The sequence below is a fragment of the Megalops cyprinoides genome, chromosome 8 (assembly GCF_013368585.1).
Source record: "Megalops cyprinoides isolate fMegCyp1 chromosome 8, fMegCyp1.pri, whole genome shotgun sequence".
Lineage (NCBI taxonomy): Eukaryota > Metazoa > Chordata > Actinopteri > Elopiformes > Megalopidae > Megalops > Megalops cyprinoides.
Genome location: NC_050590.1, coordinates 37,783,168 through 37,803,494, shown reverse-complemented (window position 1 = coordinate 37,803,494; position 20,327 = coordinate 37,783,168). Strand labels below are relative to the sequence as shown.

Below are 20,327 nucleotides of genomic sequence, written 5' to 3'. Positions count from 1 at the left end.
TGGCTAAAGCCATTCTTAGAAGATGCCTCCCGAGCTTACTGTAGCTACTGCAAGGCAGACTTCTATGCCAAATTATGTGACATTAAGAAACACGTGCAAACAAAAAACACATTGAGAAGTCAAAACCCTATCCCCCAAATCAAACTACCAATCCTGTAGTTGCAACTAAAGTGGATGCCTCTAAAAAAGCTGAAGCCACTATGACTTTAGCTATTGCGGAGCACTGCTCGTTGCTAACCATAGATCTTTTGGGGGAAGACTGCAAAGCAGCATTTAGTGACTCTCAGCTAGTCATTTCCGGATGCATAGGACAAAATGCAGGGAAATGATTAATGGTATCCTAGCTCAGAGGCTAGTGTCTGACATAGGGGAACAGAAGTATAGCCTTTTGCTAGATGAGTCCACTGATGTTAGCGTATCAAAATACCTAGGTATTGTGGTCTGCTACTTCAGTGAGAATAAAAATCAGATCAACTCCAATTCAATTCAATTCAATTCATTTTTATTTGTATAGTGCTTTTTACAACACAGGTTGTCACAAAGCAGCTTTACATTGTTCCCAAGCCTGAGATTCCCTGGGAGCAAGCCTCAGGCAACGGTGGCAAGGAAAAACTCCCTATCAGGAAGAAACCTTGAGCAGAACTCGGCTCGGGGGGGGGGGGGGGGGGGGGGGGCATCTGCTTCTGGCCGGCACTGGGCAGATAGAGTTAAAGACAAGTTACTGGATAATGGGATGAGACACTTGGGCTACAGCTCCGGACAGTAGCCCGGAGCAGGGATAGGAAGCAAACAGAAAACAGTGGTTAGTGGATGATAAGAATGGCAGGGATGTAGAACAGAGAGGCAGGAAAGGAGGGGCAGTGAAAAAGGTGCCAGTGTGCAACAAGGAAGAAACCCCGGCAGGCTAACATTATGGCAGCATACGTAGGGGACAGGAGGCAAGGGACCGGCATAGTCATGAGGGTGACCCTAAGACAGTCAATACCAGATCATGGCACAGAGTCCATGAAAGCAATGACCACTTAGTCCACCAGAGACTCTATGATCCACGCCAGCACCAGGCCATGTCCCTCAGCTGAAGGATTTACTATATAGATATGTTTTGAGCCTAGACTTAAAGGTGGAGAGAGAGGCTGTTCCCCTCTACCGCCTATAATAGTTTTGCCCACTCTTGGAATTATGAGAAGCCCGGCATTTTGGGAGCGAAGGACTCTCTGCGGAAGATAAGGGTAAAGAAGGTTCTTAAAATAGGGAGGGGCAAGCCCATTTAAAGCCTTAAATGTGAGTAAGAGTATTTTAAAAAGATCCGGTATTTAACAGGTAGCCAATGGAGAGAAGCCAGAACTGGGGTAATGTGCTCAAAGCGTTTAGTTTTAGTTAAGATTCGAGCAGCAGCATTTTGCACCAGCTGAAGGGGTTTTAATGAGAAGTTTGCACATCCTGACAAGAGGGCATTACAGTAGTCTAATCTGGATGTTACAAAGGCGTGGATTAATTTTTCAGTGTTGTTAATTGATACGATTTTCCTGATTTTAGCTATATTTCTCAAATGGAAGAAGGCAGTTCTAGAGGTGTTAGTTATGTGAGTTTCAAAAGAGAGCTCAGGATCAATAACAACACCAAGGTCTTTGATAGCTGCACTCGGGGCAAGGGAGACACCATCAAGGTCCAGTGTAAAATGAGTGAGTTTGCTCCTGATTGAATTTTGGCCTATGACCAATATTTCGGTTTTGTCGTTGAGCACTTTCAGGAGAGCGGTTTCCATACTGTGGTGAGGTCTAAACCCGGACTGAAAAACTTCCAAAATGTTGTTAGAGTATAAAAATGCACAGAATTGCTTTGATACTGCTTTTTCCAGAATTGTTGAGAGGAATGGAAGATTCGAGATGGGCCTATAGTTTGACAGGTCATTGGGATCAAGATTGGGCTTTTTCAGAATAGGCTTGATAACTGCTACTTTGAAGGGCTGAGGTACGTGTCCAGACGTAAGGGAGGCGTTGATAAGATTTAATAGCGGTGTGCTAATTGCAGGCAGTAGCTGTTTTAGGGGGCTGGTTGGTATGGGGTCAAGTTGGCTGGTAGAGTTATTAGATGAATTGATAAAAGAAGAAAAGTCGCTAAATTCAATGGGTATAAAAGAGTCAAAGCATGAGGCGGGCCTAATAGACATACCTACATAATCTGGGATGGGACTGGCCAGGCAGGAAGCAGAAGTCGATGAGAATTTTTGTATTGTGTCTCTTATCTTCATGATTTTACTATCAAAGAAGTTCATGAAGTCATTGCTACTATAAATTGCTGGTATGGTAGGGTTAACTGATGCAGGACTCTTGGTTAATCTGGCGATAGTGCTAAACAGGTGCCTAGGATTGTCCTTATTTCTCTCAATAACGGTAGAGAAATATTTGGATCTGGTAGCTGTGAGGGCATGCTTGTAGGTTAGGAGACTGTCCTTCCAGCCAGGAGAAAAACCTGTAATTTGGTGGAGCACCATTTTCTTTCGAGTTTTCGCATAGCTTGTTTGAGAGCACAAGTATGGTTGTTATACCAAAGTGCTAGCTTTTTGTCTGTGATTTTCTTCCTTTTGAGGGGAGCAACGACATCCAGAGTTTTACGCAAAGTAGAGTCGATACTGTCCGCGAGTAGGTTAATTTCAGTTGAGCTAGGGTTTGAACATAAACTAGAGGAGATTTCATTGTGCAGGTAGTATGATGTAGGGAGCTCATCGATAAAGGCATTGGCTGTAAGAGAACGAAACGTTCGCCTAGGAGATCTAGGCTCCGAGTATGTGAAGCACATTAGTGGTAAATTGAAAGAGATGAGATAGTGGTCAGATAACACAGGATTGTGTGGCATAATTTCTACCTGGTTAATATCTGCTCCATGTGTGAGGACCAAATCTAGAGTATGGTTGCGGTAATGTGCGGGTTTATCCACAGCTTGATAGAGTCCAATGGGTTCGATGATGGACAAAAATGCTGTTCTGAACGGGTCATGTTCATTATCCATATGCACATTAAAGTCGCCTACTATCACAACCTTTTCTGTATTGACAACCAGGTCAGATAAAAAGTTGGCAAATTCCGATAAAAAACACTGTAAGGGCCAGGTGGCCTGTAAACTATTACAAGGGTAAATAGCTGAAATTCAGTCTTGTCAGGATGTGCAAAGCTAAGTACTAACAGTTCAAACGAATGGAAGTTATAGCCAGGTTTAAGGGTGACACAGAGTTTGAAGCTGTATACAGCAGCAACGCCACCACCTCTAGGTCGAGGGACCTGGTGATTACAGTAAGTGGGAGGAGTTGATTCATTGAGAGCAACAAAGTCATTAGGTTTAGGCCATGTTTCAGTCAGGCATAAGATATCAAATTGGTGATCAGTAATCAATTTGTTTATTTATATATCTTTAGGTTGTAGCGATCTGATATTTATTAACCCAATCTTAAGGACCATTTGTCTACAGGTACTACTTTCAGGTTTGTCAAACTTAATTTTTATCAAATTATCAGCACAAATGCCTCTACTGGATGTTTTTAAGAAGTTTGGGACCTAGGGTTGTGGAACAGACACTGTCTCTGTGGGATTTTTAAGTGGTGGTTCCAGGGAAAAAGCAGACATCTGTGTAGGACAGAAAGTCTGCTGCCTGGCCTTGGCCCTGATAAGTCAAGGTTTAGAGGAATTCAGACTATGATCCATATTTCTAGAGATGATAGCTGCACCCTCCTTCGAGGGGTGGATGCCATCTCGTTTTAAAAGACCAGGCCTCCCCCAAAACTTGTGCCAATTATCTATAAAACCCACGTTGTTAGAGGGGCACCATTCAGACAACCAACGATTAAGTGACGTTAATCTGCTATATATCTCGTCACGGCGCCACATGGGGATGGGGCCAGAGAAAATGACTGATTCCGACATTTGTTTAGCAATCCTGCACACCGATTTAATAGTTAACTTTGTTACTTCCGATTGTCTCATGCGGACATCGTTAGCGCCGACGTGAATACCCATTTTAGAGTATTTAGCTTTAGTTTTACCTTTAGCTTTAGTCAGCACTTTCAAATTGGCTTCTACGTCGGAACCTCTGGCTCCAGGAATGCAATTGACTATGGTCGTTGGTGTCTCCGCGTTCACGTTTCTAAGAATAGAATCGCCAATAATCAGGGCTCTTTTACAGGCTTCTCAGCAGGTGTGTTACTGAGGGGGGAGAACCTGTTGGAAACGTGAACCGAGGGTTGGTGGTGCACCGGGGGCTTGCGCTTGCGCTTGCGTCTATTTTCCCGAACCGTAACTCACTCGCCTTGCTGCGAAGGCTCTGCCGGGGTTGAGCTAGGGGAAAGGCTAATTGACGCATCCGGTACTGAAAAAGATTCGATAAACTTTTCACTTGCTTTAATCTCGTATAAATTGCGGATGCGTGCTTCTAATTCTGCTACCTTCTCCGTCAACCTAGCGTTTAGCTCGCATTTAACACAGGTAAAGTTGGTAGTAATGGCGGAGAAGGAATAACTAAACATGTTGCACACAGAGCAGGGGAGACAGCGAGAGGGAGGAGAGCTAAGGATGGGAGAGACAGAGCTGCGAGAAGCCATCGTACGTAATAGCTGGCTACTTACGTCTGTAGTCTTTGTGAGGGTGTTGGAATCGGCGAGTACTCCGGGTTTGGGTCCTGGCTGATCGGCGTCTTGCGTCTGGCGTTCGGGGAACGAGCAACAGGAAGTGCGGAGCACGAAACAGGTGAGGAGCAGCAGGTAGCGAGCGAGAGCGTCTGGAGCGAACTCCATATATCTTGGTTTGGTTGAGCTAACGGGTGGTACTAGTGCTACTGCAACTGCACTAATGCATTTTCTGGTCAACTGTGGTTTAAAAAAGGAACATCTGATTGACATTGGGACAGACAATGCCTCTGTAATGACTGGCATAAATAATGATGTTTACAAAATCCTTCGGGATGAGTATGGCCTGTCCAGTCTTGTGCTCATTAGATGTGTGTGCCATTCTCTCCAGCTAGCTGTCAGCCATGCACCACATGACACCATACTAAGAAGTGTGGAGTACCTTGTGAGGGAGACATATAATTGGTTTTCTGTGTCTTCTAAGCATGCCTTTTGTGCTCAAAATAAGCACAACGGTCAATTCAGTGCATGAAAGGAATTATCCGTTTTGTTTTCTGTGCACTAAAGTATGGGCTCTTTTCAATATTTCATGGACACAATGCTAACATGCTTGTGTTTTTCATGGACAAAAGGCATTACGGTGTTATATGGTTTCGTAATGAATGTATGTGTTTTGTAGCACAGAAGGCATTCTGTCCACGAAGAAAGGGCTGTTATATTTGGCGCCCCACAGGGCAGTCTATGAGACAATAAACATTGGAGAAAAGCCCCTGCAAATCACTCAGGTGTGTGCAACACGGTGGCTGTCCACCACAGTTGAGCCCACACTTGACTGCATTCTGAACCAGTGGGATGAGTTGAAACTGCACTTTGGCCTTACAAAGTCTGCTGAGCATTGTTACATGGCGGAGACACTTTATGCAATATATAGTGAATGTACTATACCTAACATTTTTAAGGTCAATTCTATTAGAGGTCCAAGCAGCTGTGAAGGCTTTTGAAGCTGAGCAAGAAGACCTGCTCAGGCTTTTAGAAACTTCAGTGACTGATCTCATTAAGTCTGTCGCCACATATGTATTAAATCCAATGATAAGAATTAATGTCCTTGAGGAGGCAATTGATTTTAATTTGTTAGTATGCTTTATTTTATATCATGTTTATTTTTATTTCAGTTTTTAATTGTATTTATTTCATGTTTATTTCATTTAACTTTTTATTAATGCGCTTTATTTTACAATAACCAATCTGGGGTGATTCCAAAGCCTACCTAGCATTTCTTTTGTGTAACTTTGGGCCTGTGTTTTTTCATCTGTCCATCTGAAATGATTGATGTCTTTGTTGCATTGAACTCTTTGCTAGGTCAGTGAAAAATGTGGGAAAGAGTCAACAACATAATAGCAAAAGTAATAAAACTGACCATAGCATAGAGTATTCCTATTAGTGCTGGTAATGCAAGTAATGGTAATTACAGTAGGTAGAGAAAACTAGAGCAGTTTTGACAGCTGTTTAATACATTACAAAGATGGCTTGTCTCCTGGCCCCTCTTGGCATTTGAGGTTTGGATATGACACATAAAGACCATATGCCACTATAGACATAAAAACTACATTCTGTTCACATGGTAAAATGAAACAAAGGGGCATGTGTGGAGCAAGTAACAAAACACAAAAGAATTTAGGAAACAATGCTGAGGTTTGTTTTGGAATAGTCCTTGTTCACTAGTAAGTGTAACTTGGCTTCATTCTGACACCAGTCATTGTAGGCCTATTTTTACACATGTTTCTGTTGACCTACCGAGAATACATCATTAATGTGGCAATATCATTTATTTTGGTACTATATGTTATGAGTCAGAATGATCTTTAATTTCTTGAAATGGCAAGTTGCAGGTTGCTGTGAATCATGGTAGGAGATGTTAAAACCTACCTTATAACCTTATTACTTGTTAACAAGATGATGTTGACAATTTAACAGCAGCAGTGTCAATTTGGCCTGATTGGGCAAGTGTTTTAGAAATGTTTTGTGACATGTTCAGGTTATATTGTTATATTAGCATTATTATTAATCGTTTGGTTTGGGACTTAATTAGCTAGCTTTCATGTACAACAAAAATGGCTGTCATGGCTTGCAACAACAGTGTTTAAGAAATTTGCTGCAATGAAAAGGTGTGGTAATTGGTTAAATATGGGGTTCTAAGGGTGATGATACTTGTGATGTAATGGGAAGGGGGAGAACTTGGAAAAGGAGACTTTTAAGTGGAAGAGTTTTAGTTTGACCTGTGACCTGCCAAGGCAGCCATTTTAGTTTATCAGCGTGAATCTGTCACACACGTAAGAAAGACAGAGGACAGAGAAGTTCATGTTCATCCAAACAACTTTATTCTGGTGTTTTCTCCCAGCATTGCCAGTAAGTAATTGTTTATGAACCTGAAAGTAAAGGAAAAGGATAGTTAGACAGTTATGTTACGTCAGCACTAAGAAGCATACTTTCCTGTTAATCCGGCTGGAAACCTGTGGAAGGAAGATTGTTAGTAAAATAGCTATAATTTGTAATACTTTTATACTTACCCGTACCTGTATTTGTATTTATTTCAGTTTTACCTTTTCTTCATTAAATTCTGTCCAAATACAACACCCGTCTGTTCCTTGGAGAAGATAATGGGAAATGAGTTTAAGCTTGCTGTTTCATGCTAGATGAAGACAGTACAATACTAATGGTGGGGTACAAAAACTGGGGGATGGGAACACTTCCAATGATATGTTGTGGCAGAAAATGAAAATGGAAAAAAGTGTTTTTACTATGTTGTTTTATAATGGTTATTATTATTTTGCTGTTTGAGACTGTAAAAAAAAAAATCAGTATATTTAAAAACAGGCACAAGTTAATGTAAAACTAAAGTTTGTAATGAGTCAGACCTCAGGATCATTGTGGATATTTCTGCAGAAAACCCAGAAAGGACCTAACTCTCTTTACTGATGGCATACCTGCCATCCCAATAAGACTCTCTTCTGCAGTGGTGGAAAGTCCCTGTCCATAATTCCTGAGGGGCTATCTGGTTATCTATCTAATTTTCTTGTGATATGTTTACTATCAATATAATGTTTGCTATTTCTATCTATATTGTGTTAATATGTGAATTTATTCTGTAAGATTAAAAAAGCGAAATGGAAACATTTGAATTGCAAAGAGCGAACCTGTTGACCTTACAGGGCACAAAGCTTACAGTTACTGTCATACTAAAAAAATCAAACCATACAAAACACAGTGACTTAACTTACCTGTATGCAGATTCATGCTCAGCAGCATGTGTCACGAAGAGTAATGGGGAAGCCTTCAGTTCTGCTTTTCTTATTGAATCCGTTGCTACTGTGAGAAAGCATTTAGGGAAATGTGTATTAAAATGAAATAGGTTTGAATTAAAAGGTCAGTTGATTCTTCATGGCATGACCAAAGCCCAGTGAAGCTATTTTTTTAATTAGTTTTTTTAGTCACTAAGACTAAGAATCAATCATTCATGATGGGAAGCACTTTGTGTTCGTATTTTCAATGTTGTCTTATATTCTCACAAGAGTATTTGTCATAAGTGTCACAATGTGAATTGAGACTTTTTTTGTTCAATTCTGAATTCTGTCTGTGGCATTTTTAGATCAGGTTTTAATTTCATCTTGAAAAAGACCATTTCCCAAAAATAAAGTAAGTATCCAGTAAGTATAAAGTATTCATAAATCAAATCATGAATGTTTTTAGTGGTTTTAATAATAATTTCAATGTTTGCTCAGGGACAGTGGCTAATGTACCTCCATTCATCTGAGGCACACAGCAATACTTGATGACCATCAGACAGGCCATCACACTGAGTTCTGTAAGACAGGGAGTTGTTAAGAGTAATAGGTGTATTAAAGAATAACCATTGTATCTCAGGAGTTTAAATTTATCTTTATCTGACACCCTCAGCAGTACCCATGTGGCAAATCCTTTTTTCAATGATGGATCCAGAGAGATAGCCTGTTTACCAAGGAACCCACTTCCCTAATTGGTTCATAAAACCTGATGCTTGCATGGTCCTGAGAATGGGAGATTAGAGATGTATAATTACACTGGCCCCCAGACTATTTGTCGTGGTGAGTGTGGGAGTGTATAAAGCTATAATGGAAAGTTAACATGCACATTGAGGTCTGGCCCTATAGGGGTAGGTCTGTCCTGTCTGAGGGTTGTTTTTGTGTTGGGTCAAATTCAGACTGATATCTACTATGTAGGGCTTCCTAGACATGACTCATAGTCATTGCCTTTGAGGATATCAGATCTGTACAAGGCTTTAGGTAATAGTCAAAGCCCTTAGCCTTCCAATATCAGCTTCTGCTTCTGTGATTGTGAATAAGGCTGGGTTTGAATCTTGAATCATTAACATGATAAAACAGATAATTGTCATTTCTACCTTAGCAATAGGCTCCTCGATTGTTGACACAGACCATCCTGCTGTGACAATGGCATGGCCACATTCACTCATTCATGTCATTCATTCTTTCATTGTCTTATTCACTTTTCAAGAATCTTTTTCAGTTAGTCGTCATCTCATTCACTATCCACGGTACACTGTATGTTTTGTTCATTCTGTGATCCTTTGATTCAGCCTTTCATCACTATTCATCTGTCATGTCATCCTCTTGTTCATTGAGTCACTGCTTGTTCATCTCTCCATTGTTATCATTCTTCCTGTAATCATCTCAATGTCACACTCCATCTTAATCTCCTTAATCATGGCATCACCTCACAGATCTATGTCCTGCTTGGGGTTAGGATAAGCCATGGAGGAACAGGGGACATGACAGAGCAACCTCAGAATGTCCTGGTCACATAGAGGTGCTCTGAAAATGCTGTGTCCCTATTAGGGCTATCTCATTGATGCAATCAGTCCCATGCATTGTGTAACCTTTAATAACAGCTTTAATACTTCACCCTTTAGCTATACCACCCTGCAACTCTCTCTCACCTGATAGCTAAAGATAAATAGTGTTGGGGTTGATTAGTACTGCATGGGAGTCCTTCAGGGAATCGCAGTTGCTGCTGGAACTGGCGTTGGTCTGCCAGTAGGGGGCAGTTTTCCCTCTGGACCTTAAATTATTATGAGGCCGCAGTGCAGTGATGGGGACATTGTGCTAATTGTCTAAACTCCCTCTCTCTCCACCTCAGCTGGCGTGAGGTGAGCATTCTGGTGCAATGGCAGCCATGCATCACCCACGTACTCTACACATTAGAAGTAGCATGTTAAAAATAATCCCCCGTTACTGTTTCAAAATCTAAAAAGGCACCATATGAAAGTAATAACTTATTTATTATTAGTAGTAGTATTAGTGTTAGTATTATTATTATTATTATAGATGTAGTTAGGGCTATTACACAGGCAGGATCCACCCTCTGCAGCATGTGACCCCTGACACACCTTTAATATTACAGCAGATGAGTGGAAAACCATAGTTACATGTAGGACTGGTCAGTGAGGATGTGATTCAGCCTACAGGGTAAAAGAGATGCACAGATCAAAAGAATTTAATTTATGAAGGATCAGAACTTGAGGTTTTCTTTTTAACAATGACAAGACTCAAACTTTTCAGCAGGCTGTTTGTTTCACTGTTGTAGGCACAATGAAACCTTTGAAACATTCAACATGTTGAGCACAGGTCTTTTAATCTGTCATGTGTGCAGTTACTGCTTCTTGCCTGCTGGGGAAACAGAAACCCACATCAAAGTTCCTCCAGAGAATGTGGCCATATGTTTCAGAGTTATCACTATTAACCTCATTATAATATAATATAATAATGGTTGGGATGCCGACGGTTGGCGTAATAAAAACGTCAGAGGGACGAGGAAGTTCCAAACCCAGTGGTTTATTTACAGGTGCCCTACTTACAAATGCGAGATATTTACAGTGCAACAGCTACATGTACTAACAAACAACAAAACTTGGCAAAGCAAAGTAAGAAAAGAAAGAGATTACCCTGAAATTTACTTGTACTAGTAGGCTATGCCCCAACTGGGCCCTATAGCACACCCCAGGAGAGTTAGCGTACTCCCCCGTGCTTCACATTTTTGAAGACACCCAAGGGTGCTCTACCCAGGCCTTATAAACCTGAAGCCCCTCTCCCTGGGATACAGCTAACACTCAGACACATACTTTGATTTACATGGTTTTCCATTTCCTATTACTTCACATAAGGAAAGACAACTGCTATTCAGGAGTAGCATTTTTTTTCCAGCATACAATAAGGGGTACTGTAATACACTTACAACCATCATAGAAGCTGTGTGTTCACATATATTCCCCCCCTGCTGTTTACTGTTTGGTTCGCCCCGGGCGAAATCCACCTCTTTTTAAGTGCATGGTTTCACCCGCCTCCCCCTCTTTACAGCCACACCATGGCGAACCGGTGCGTTAGTACTTCCTTCGTTTCCCCCCTTATTTAACAATTATAATTACCATTAAGAATCATTGATTACTTCTCCCACATGTGAAACATTTAACAATAAACAAAATGCTTTTCACACACTTTCCCTTTCAATTTTACGGAGTTTTTTTTTTTTTTTATACTGTGTTTGATTCACCGGCAGGACTCCCCGGCGTCTCTACGCTGTAGTTACATTAATTAGCATTTCAACTTTTAAAGTTCGTTTTTACCCCCCCCCCCTCCCCTTTTTTTTTAAAGCATAACTACCACCTTTTCAACTGCTCCTTACGACCATTCACCTACAGCTAGACATCTTTATTTTTAAACTCGCCAATCCCGCTGATGTTCCGCCAGGAATTTACAAGTTCACAAAAATGTCTGTAGTGTTGTGAAACGGAATTGATGGCGTCTTCCACAAATGGAAGTACAAAGTACACATGCTCTTACACACATAGACTCCCTTTTCATACATCCACACACATACTCCCTCTCTCTCACACACACATACACACACACACAGATACCACACATTCAAACACACTGTCAGGGCATAGGCACAGACTCAGACGCAGACCACAGGTACTTAGGTTCCAAGCGGTTTATTGGAATTGTAGAACAAAAGCATAATGGCATAAAGGCAGGGTCAAAACCAGGCAGGCAGTCCGAAGGCAGAGCAGGGATCAGAAAACAGAAACAGGCTGGGTAGACCGCGTAGGCAGGCCGATCGGGCAATCAAGGCAGGGCGCCAGGCAGAGACGAGGTCAGAAGTGAGGCAGTAGTCGGTACCGAAAGCAACAACAATGAATGGTCAGCCTGGTACAAAACAGATGAAAACCGAAATGAACTGATGAGGAGATGCACTCTTAGGAAAAAAAGGTTCCACATGGAACCTAAAAAGGTTCCAGCCTTTGATACAAATAAGTCACCCCAAATGGTTCCAAATAGAACCATTTTAAACGGTTCTTGATAAAGAACCATACAAGGTGTCATTTTTCAGCATACTAATGGTTCTATATGGAACCGGGTGAAACTGAGGGGGCAGTTTCACCCGTAACTAGGTTCAGGCTAAATTGCTGTCACAGTGGGGTGTCGGTCAGGACACAGGAGTCAGGTTCCGGGTTCAGATGTTTATTGGGGATTTTGGAATGTGTGGAAGTGTGTGTGGGTTGCATGTGTTGTGAGGGTGTGTGTGGTTTCCTGCAAGGGAGGAGCAGGAATACAGAATTAGGCCAGAGTCTAACTGTCTTAATGGTTATGGCAATGACAACATTCACACATAACAGACAAACACTGTCTTACTAACATGCGCACATAATATATGTGGCCTAAAGCACTAAGGGTAAACTGTGACTACGCCACTCTCAATTATAAGGGAGAGAGAGCCCTAACACTCAAGGTTTCGGTCCCCCAGCAAGTTCTATACCAATATAAATAGATGAATACAACTGCTTTCATCAAGACCTATTTATTTTCAGGCAGCTTAGTAAAATCATAAAAAATAAAGAAAACAATAACCCAATTTTGCCCAGGGGCTATAGGGATGACGCACAATATTCACAGGGCAAAACGCATAACCAGCAACGGGCAAAGCCCAATAAGTTAGGCAGGATAGTGACTGTAAATGTTAACTAATGAGTGACATTTCATCCGCTCAGTCTTCAGGGAAAACTAGTCGTACTTATTGTGCAAGTAACAATGACACCGGGTAATAAGTTATTAAATAACAATGAATTGATCTACTCACTATACTCAAGGGTCAAGCTAGCCATAGGCAGGGTACAAATAGCAATCAGTTAGAGGTAGATGGCCATAAATTAAGTAGCAATAATTTGACACACTCACAGAAGTCAAAAGACTAAACTAGCCGTACGTATTGTGCAAATAGCAAGAACAAAGGGTGATAAGTTATTAAATAGCAATCTGAATATTACACAACAGTAGGAACCATGAGTCAGTCACTGGCTACACACTCTAAATAAATAAGACACCATGGATCACAAACAGGGATACAATACAAATACCATTAAATAACCAGAAGATTTAGACTGTGCAAATTGCAAGCAAAACATGGAATTCACCCAAGGAGTAGTATTCAAACAATAGTATAAGTGTAAACTACAGATCAATTCTTTACTCCAGCCAACAGAGCACACTACACAGCAAAGTGAGTCCTGAAAATCAATAAAGAAAATAAAGAATAAAAAAAGGGAAACAAACACAAAACAAAAGATATCGTCACAAAAAAAACGTGACAAACCAATATCAAAATCCACCACACACGCACGCACGTGTAACGGGTGGTCTCTTGCGTTGTGTTTTAATGTGATGTTACGTGGGTCGGCGATGCGAGCGGAGTTTCGAACCGAGGTTCTTACTGCTCGCTGCCAACCCCTTAAAGCCAGCGTCGTTGCCAGTTGAGCTAAAGGCAAATTGCCGTTAGCCTGTCGGCGACAACGCTACTTAACCAGGTCTCAGGGGGAGTGACGTAGCCGCTGCAACCACTCGGCTACCTGCTACCCGCTACCTAAGGCTTTACGCAGGACTCACACGAGCTAATCACTTCAGCTCCGCTACACACGCACACACACACACACGTGTACAGCCACATAATACTGTGGCTGGTTAGCAGAGGAGAACTATAGCTTATACAGCAGTTAAAGATTGCACTTTGCCCATATGGCCACTGGCTATTGCCGACTATATTGCACCGCCCAGAGAAATAAATATTAAATAAAAGTATTGCACTGGCCCGATACCATACACTGCTACCGCAATCACACACGCACGGCTATGCTTCCTACACAAGCAGTACCACGTTGGCATAAATGCTAGCTCTCAAGGCCTGCCCTGCACCAGGAACAAACTATTGTGTGCCAATGCGAGACAAACACGGGGGGAAAATAAAAAAACAAAAGAAAACCAAACAAATATGACAAAAACTAGGCTATGGGGAAAAACAGTGGTGCCCCCCTCTACGTCGTACAACGCCGAGCAACGGCCTGGAAGTTCCTTCCGTTTGCTCCACTCAGCATACAATCTCGCCTCGTTGCCAAGGCTCACACCACCAACAATGCTGTGAGAGAGGTAGACCGAATCAATAACCAATACTATGGCTATACAACTCCACAGCCTACCCTCCCCATTAAAAGCACAACGGAAAGATTTATCGCCTACCTACCATTTTTCCCACGCCTATAACTCCTAAACGGTAACAGCTATTCACACCAAACTCGGTAGGTTTGTGGCATATGTGTATGCAATTCTGTCATAAAGTTTGCAGATGTGGGGGGCGAAGCCCCTCTCTATAAAAAATTCTATAAAATATGATCTCAAAATATAATAGGAGTCTATGGCAGGACTTGCAGTACTGCGGTCTTCCATGAGAGGCGCCAATGGGTGTTTTGTAATGAAACTTATACAAGACTGGCAACAACAAGATGGCGGTGCAAGCAGGCATACAGGAACCTTATAAAATTTAGGGTTTTTATGCTATCAATCTCAAGTTTGGTCTTCAAATGAGCTAAGTACTTACGTTAACGTCAATGTACTTTACAAACAATTACATTCCTGTCCTCAATACACTTTGCAATTCGTAATATCACCGTCTTAGCGACTCATTGCGCTGCCTTGTAGCTAACTGTTGTGTAGACGATTGCATTTTTCTTATTACTGTTATCTTTACAGAAAGGTGAAATGAATGATTACTGTATTACCGTTCTTCTAACAAATATCAACACATGCTACCTAACTACTTTTAACCTTGCCGGTCAACTACGTTTTCATTTATAAATACAACGTTATTTCATCATCGGCATAGCGAGTTAGCCAGCTAGCGTTTTGTAGCATGCTAGCATCGTATGACGGTGAATATGTTGTCATCCTTGAGTCTATAATCATCTCATTGTTGTATTAACATTCTGCGCGCATTTAACAAGCTAGCTAGGTTAATGTTTCTGCACTTTAGAAACGATTAAATTCTTCTCAATACTCCTTGCATTTCGTAATATCACCGGCTATACGTTTTAGCCAGCTAGCGTATTGTAGCATGCTAGCATCGTATGACGGTGAATATTTTGTCATCGTTGTGTCTATAATCTCATTATTGTATTAACATTCTGCGCGCATGTAGCAAGCTAGCTAAGTTAATGTTTATGCACTTTTACCAACGATTACATCGTTCTTTTCAATATTGCTCGCTCAGCTTTTTTTATATAGCTAGGTAGCGAATTCGTTGCTAGCTAGCTAGCTTGCTAATGTTTTGCTGAGTCACTCGCCTAGCTTGCTAGCAATACTTGTTTACGTGTTTGAACGAATCTTATTTTGACTGTCGAAGTGAAATAACGTTGTACATTGTTCAATACTCCTCGTGTAGCCTGTTTGAATGAATGTTATTATGTCTCTGTATGAAATAACGTTGTATTTGTAAATGAAAACGTAGTTGACCAGTATGCTAGATTTGGTTCATCGCTGAAAGTAAATACGCTGAACTCAGCTGCAGCTGATCTTGTGTTAAACTCTGTTTATCGTTGGAAAAAGCGATACGTTTTTCACTGCAGCGAAAATGTTTCATGATCTACTTTAATGTAGTCTTTGCTGCTTTGATGGTACTGTGAATAACATTCGTGAATGCGTTTTGTAAAACCGAAGCGGGCTTGTTATGGAAGAACGTGATAATTCTTATCAGATTCATTGCTCAACTTTTCTTCCTGATAGTGAGTTTTTCCTTTCCACTGTTGCCTTAGGCTTGCTCTCAGGGGGTCTCAGGCCTACGAACAGTGAAAATGTGCGTTGTTCCAACTTGTGCTGTAAAAAGCGCGATACAAATAAAAATGAATTAAATTGAATTGAATTAATTGTTATACATCTTTTTTACACCTTTGGGGCTTGGAAGCATTTGTGGTAGCTTGCGACCTCTAGTTATTATTTTTATTATTATTATTATTATTATTGTTATGTTGGTGTTATTGGTAAACACATAAAAGGCTACAGTATATTCACAAATTAGAAGTAAGGTATAAGATACAATATTAATTATTATAAAACACGCACTATTTCACCTAAGGTTGCAACATTTTTTCGACACGTAGCACTGGAGTGTAAGGCTTGGACATAGAAAGATTAAGTACCCCCCCTTGGGGTACTCAACATTGAAAAGAAAATACAAAGCAAAAATGCAGGCAAGCCCCAAAGTGGCATCAATGTCTGCGGAGGGGCCAATGACAAACTCACCGTCCATCTTAATGGAGACCATATCTGCTTCCAATGCAGTATGTTCGCACCAAAGCATCATTGTTGGTGTTGGTGCCGGTGGTTCCTAGATACCTAACAGAAATTTACTGTTACTGTGAATTCCTTTCATTGCTTTTGCATTACAAGTACATGCTATTCCTCAACTACTGTGCTTTTGTACTACAAGTAAATGCTGTTCCACAAGTTCTAATTAATGCTACAGACACTGAAAAAGCTAATTCTCAATATACTCACCTCATTGATGCAGTACAGTAATTTACTGTTTTCCTTCATCAGTGTTGGTAGTAGCAACACAGCAGCATTGCTCAGCATATCTGAGAAATAAAAACATGACATAGCATTTAATGCATTGTGTCACCTCAACTTGATAGAATGAAGTTTGTAGAAATGATGCCATTGGTCTTAAAACTTAATTGACTTACGTTTTGATTTCAAATGATCTGCCTTCAACATTGCAGCTGTAAATGCAGCCTGCAGTGGCCCCTTACAGCTCTCCACAATCTTCCCAGCAGTGCTGTGGAGGTAACTGCTGAGCACCAAGTCCAGGTCCTGGCCAAATCTTAGCTCCATTTCATAAAGCAGCTAGGAAAAGGAGAGGAAATTTTTGATGTGTAGTGAAAAATGATTAGCCTGTCTTCTCAAGTCAGTAATAATCTCATTACTCTTATTGACATTCACAGACAGATTGTTGTTCAATAGCTCTTTAACCTTCCTTGTTTCATCCTCAAGAATGATCAGACCCATCACTAGGATGTCATCAGCAAATGAAATTACGTGGATTGGATTTTTGCATTGTTTACCAGACGAGGGATTTTCAGAAATGGACACTGCTGAAATAATTCTGCAGCTTTGCCTGTCTTGTAGAGTGGGGCTCGTGCATGCAGAGTCCGCTGCATCCTTCACTTTATTGTTTCAATGTTAGGCCTACTTTTCTCCAACTCTGCATTGATGGCCTTCATGTGCTCCTCAAGGCTTTGGGAGTCCTCGCCTTCCACTGACTCTGTACTGAGCTAAAAGGAGGGAATGGGTAGGGTGAGAGGAACAAATAAGGAAAACAAAAGAATGTCATTTTTCATTTGTACATATTAAAGCATTGCATGAAGCACTGCATAGAGGATAATGCATTTATCTTACTGGTTGTCTCCTTTTTAGACTTGTCAGTTTGGCTCCTGCTGTTGATGGACGCTTCTGGCCATATTTTTGCCTCATCTCTATGACTTTGTCCATATGGACAAGGGTCCTCCTTTCCTTTTTGAATTTACTTTTTAGGCTCTCCAATAAGGTCTCCTTGGTAAAGAAATGAGACGTCAATACAAAAGTTATCAATACAATTACAATGTACAAGCAAAGGGACAAACTGGACCACAAGTAAATATAATAGATAAAGCTGAAAAATAGTTGTACTTACAAATCCAGAGAGGCTTCCATCCATAAGAAATGGATGCCGGGTTATCAGCGCTCCCAGGACATTGCTGTACATTTTGTGGCTTGGATACCTACATTGGGAAGAAACGTAGGGCTATTAACTTATCTCAGGTGACACAAAACAAGTTAAAGCACTGACACAAATACAGCTTAACAACACACTTACCAGGTGTACCGGGGTCATATCATCAAAAAGGAGACTAATCAGTGCTGTTCGAAGATGTGACTTGTCCTTTTTGTAGAATGCACTGTCTTTCTTCATCAGTGCCTTCCTAACTTCTGGGCTGAAAGCTGGGAGGGTGTATACAGCTGGCCAGGCTGTTGGCGGTGCCAATGGAGAATGTTTGGGTTGGTGGAGATGCTGGGGTATTGTCATTTCTAAGAAAAAAACACACACACACACACACACACACACATACACAAAGAGACAGGACTAAATACACATATTTTAAGGATTTGTAAAAGTGTAACACACATCATTAAGTATAGCAGCGTTTCCCAAACCTCTCCTGGAGGACCCCTCTTCCTGCATGTTTTAGATCTCTCCCTGCTCCAGCACAGCTGATTGAAATGACCAACTCCTTAAGAACTCCTGAAGCTGCTTACAGTTTTTCCCAATTGCTAACACACTGTAATCGGTTCCGTCAGCCAGAAAACCTATAGCCTTGCCTCATTTCTCAAAAGATACACACTCTTCTCACATCTGTAAACATCTGTAAACACTATTCACATGCCAAATGAATCATTCACTGTACTATATGTTCATTCAGCAAACACACGCTACCAATACAATACACTCAAGTCATTATCATCCGAACTCAAAAAGCACACCTTTCCCCAGGTGTAAACACAAAGCCATTAAATTAGTGACACACCAATCAGAATCACAGGATCCCTATAAATAGGGCCATTTGTTTGCATGTGATCTTTGAACTTGATGGGATGCCTCAGCCCCATGAGTATATCTTTGTTGATGAGGCAGGGTTTAACCTCACAACAAGGCACAGAAGGGGACGGAACATCATTGGTCACCATGCCATTGTGAAGGTTCCTGGCCAGAGTTCCTGGCAACGTGACTTTATGTGCTGCAATCAGTAATCAAGGGGTCCTCCACCGCCATGCCACTTTGGGTCCATATAACAGCGCACATCTGCTTGAATTCCTAGGTCAACTTTACCGGCGACTTCAACAGGAAGGGGAACCAGGGCAACCACAGCAGTCCCAGTATGTTATCATCTGGGATAACGTTAGTTTCCCAGTTCGCACCTGGTTCAATAACCACTCCACATTCACAAATCTTTTTTACCTGCATATTCCCCGTTCCTCAATGCAATAGAGCAGGGGTGTCAAACTCAAATTCACAGTGGGCCAAAATTAAAAACTGGGACGAAGTCGCGGGCCAAATTCAATATTTATTGAAAAATTGACTGCAATTGTACATGTTTTCCCTTCTCTCCAGATATGTAATGTTGAACCTTTTCATATGGAAACAAACTTTAGTTTTGTGTAAACATTGAATCTGGAACAAGCAAAGCTTAATATTATAAACACATGAGAAATTAAATTTGAAATAAAACACACATCAGTGGTATTCGTTTCTTATTATATCTCTCTCTGTCTGTAGCCTTTCAAGGTCCTTTTTAATGTAAATCTTTTTTCACAGGCCAACAACAAAACAACCAAAAATAAAAATAATTTCCCTCAATGAAAATGCAATCGTTCAACTATTAACAGTCCAAGCCTTGGAGTGGAAAAAGTGCAAAAGACAACATTCATTCAAGCTCAGTTTGCTACACTCTGATTTACTCTGATGCACATTGGTTCAAGCCAGATACCTGGCATCTCTTCTTAGATGCAAGTGCATGAATGTCTGGGGTTAGGCTCTGAGCTGAGGAAATCCTCAGGATTGAGTGAAGGTGGTTATCAGTGAGACGACTCTTGAGTGGTGTTTTGTTCATCTTCATCAAAGAGAACAGTTGCTCACATAGATATGTGCTGCTGAACATAGAGAGCATTTGGGCACGGAGTTTGGGCAGTGTGTCGGGGAGGAAACATGGAAACTGTGCAGCACCCACAGAGTCATACTTTGACTTGAGCGTGTCACTACACTGGAGTTCAGTCAGCTCAATTTGGAGGTTGGTTGGTGCGCTTTCCACGTCAACCGCAAACGGATTACTGAGCAGTTCAAATCTGCATTTCTGGGCTTCAAAGTTGGCAAATCGCCGGGTAAACTCGGCGCTGAGTACGCTGAGTTTTTCAGCAAACTGTGCACTAGGCAACACGGCGGGAGAGATCTGCTCTTTCAGATCTTTCAGAATCTGCCTCCCAACTGTCTTGAAAGCTCCTGTTTTCCATCTTTCGTTTGGCCATTTTTGGGGAGGGGTGGATTAAGTTTGTCCGAGGTGACTGGTAGCATGGATGCTAATGATTGTCAACAGAAAAGAAGGGGGCGCTTGGCGGTCTCGACTGACGCGCCAACGTACTAACAAAGCATTCTGGGATTTGTAGTATTAGCGGTGTATGCGCTATATACTGGCGGGCCAACTCTAATACACATCTGATATGATCTCGCGGGCCAAATATAATTACACGGC

General features: G+C 41.3%; 1 protein-coding gene across 1 annotated transcript in view; it reads right to left on the bottom strand.

The window, feature by feature from the left end:
• Window positions 1-4,693, bottom strand: part of eps8l2 (EPS8 like 2) — a 66,255-nt gene extending 61,562 nt beyond the window's left edge. Inside the window, exon 1 of the mRNA XM_036535428.1 lies at window positions 4,616-4,693. The gene's annotated coding sequence lies outside the window, so the exon portion shown is untranslated. The remainder of the gene's footprint in view (window positions 1-4,615) is intronic.
• Window positions 4,694-20,327: the final 15,634 nt, after the last annotated feature.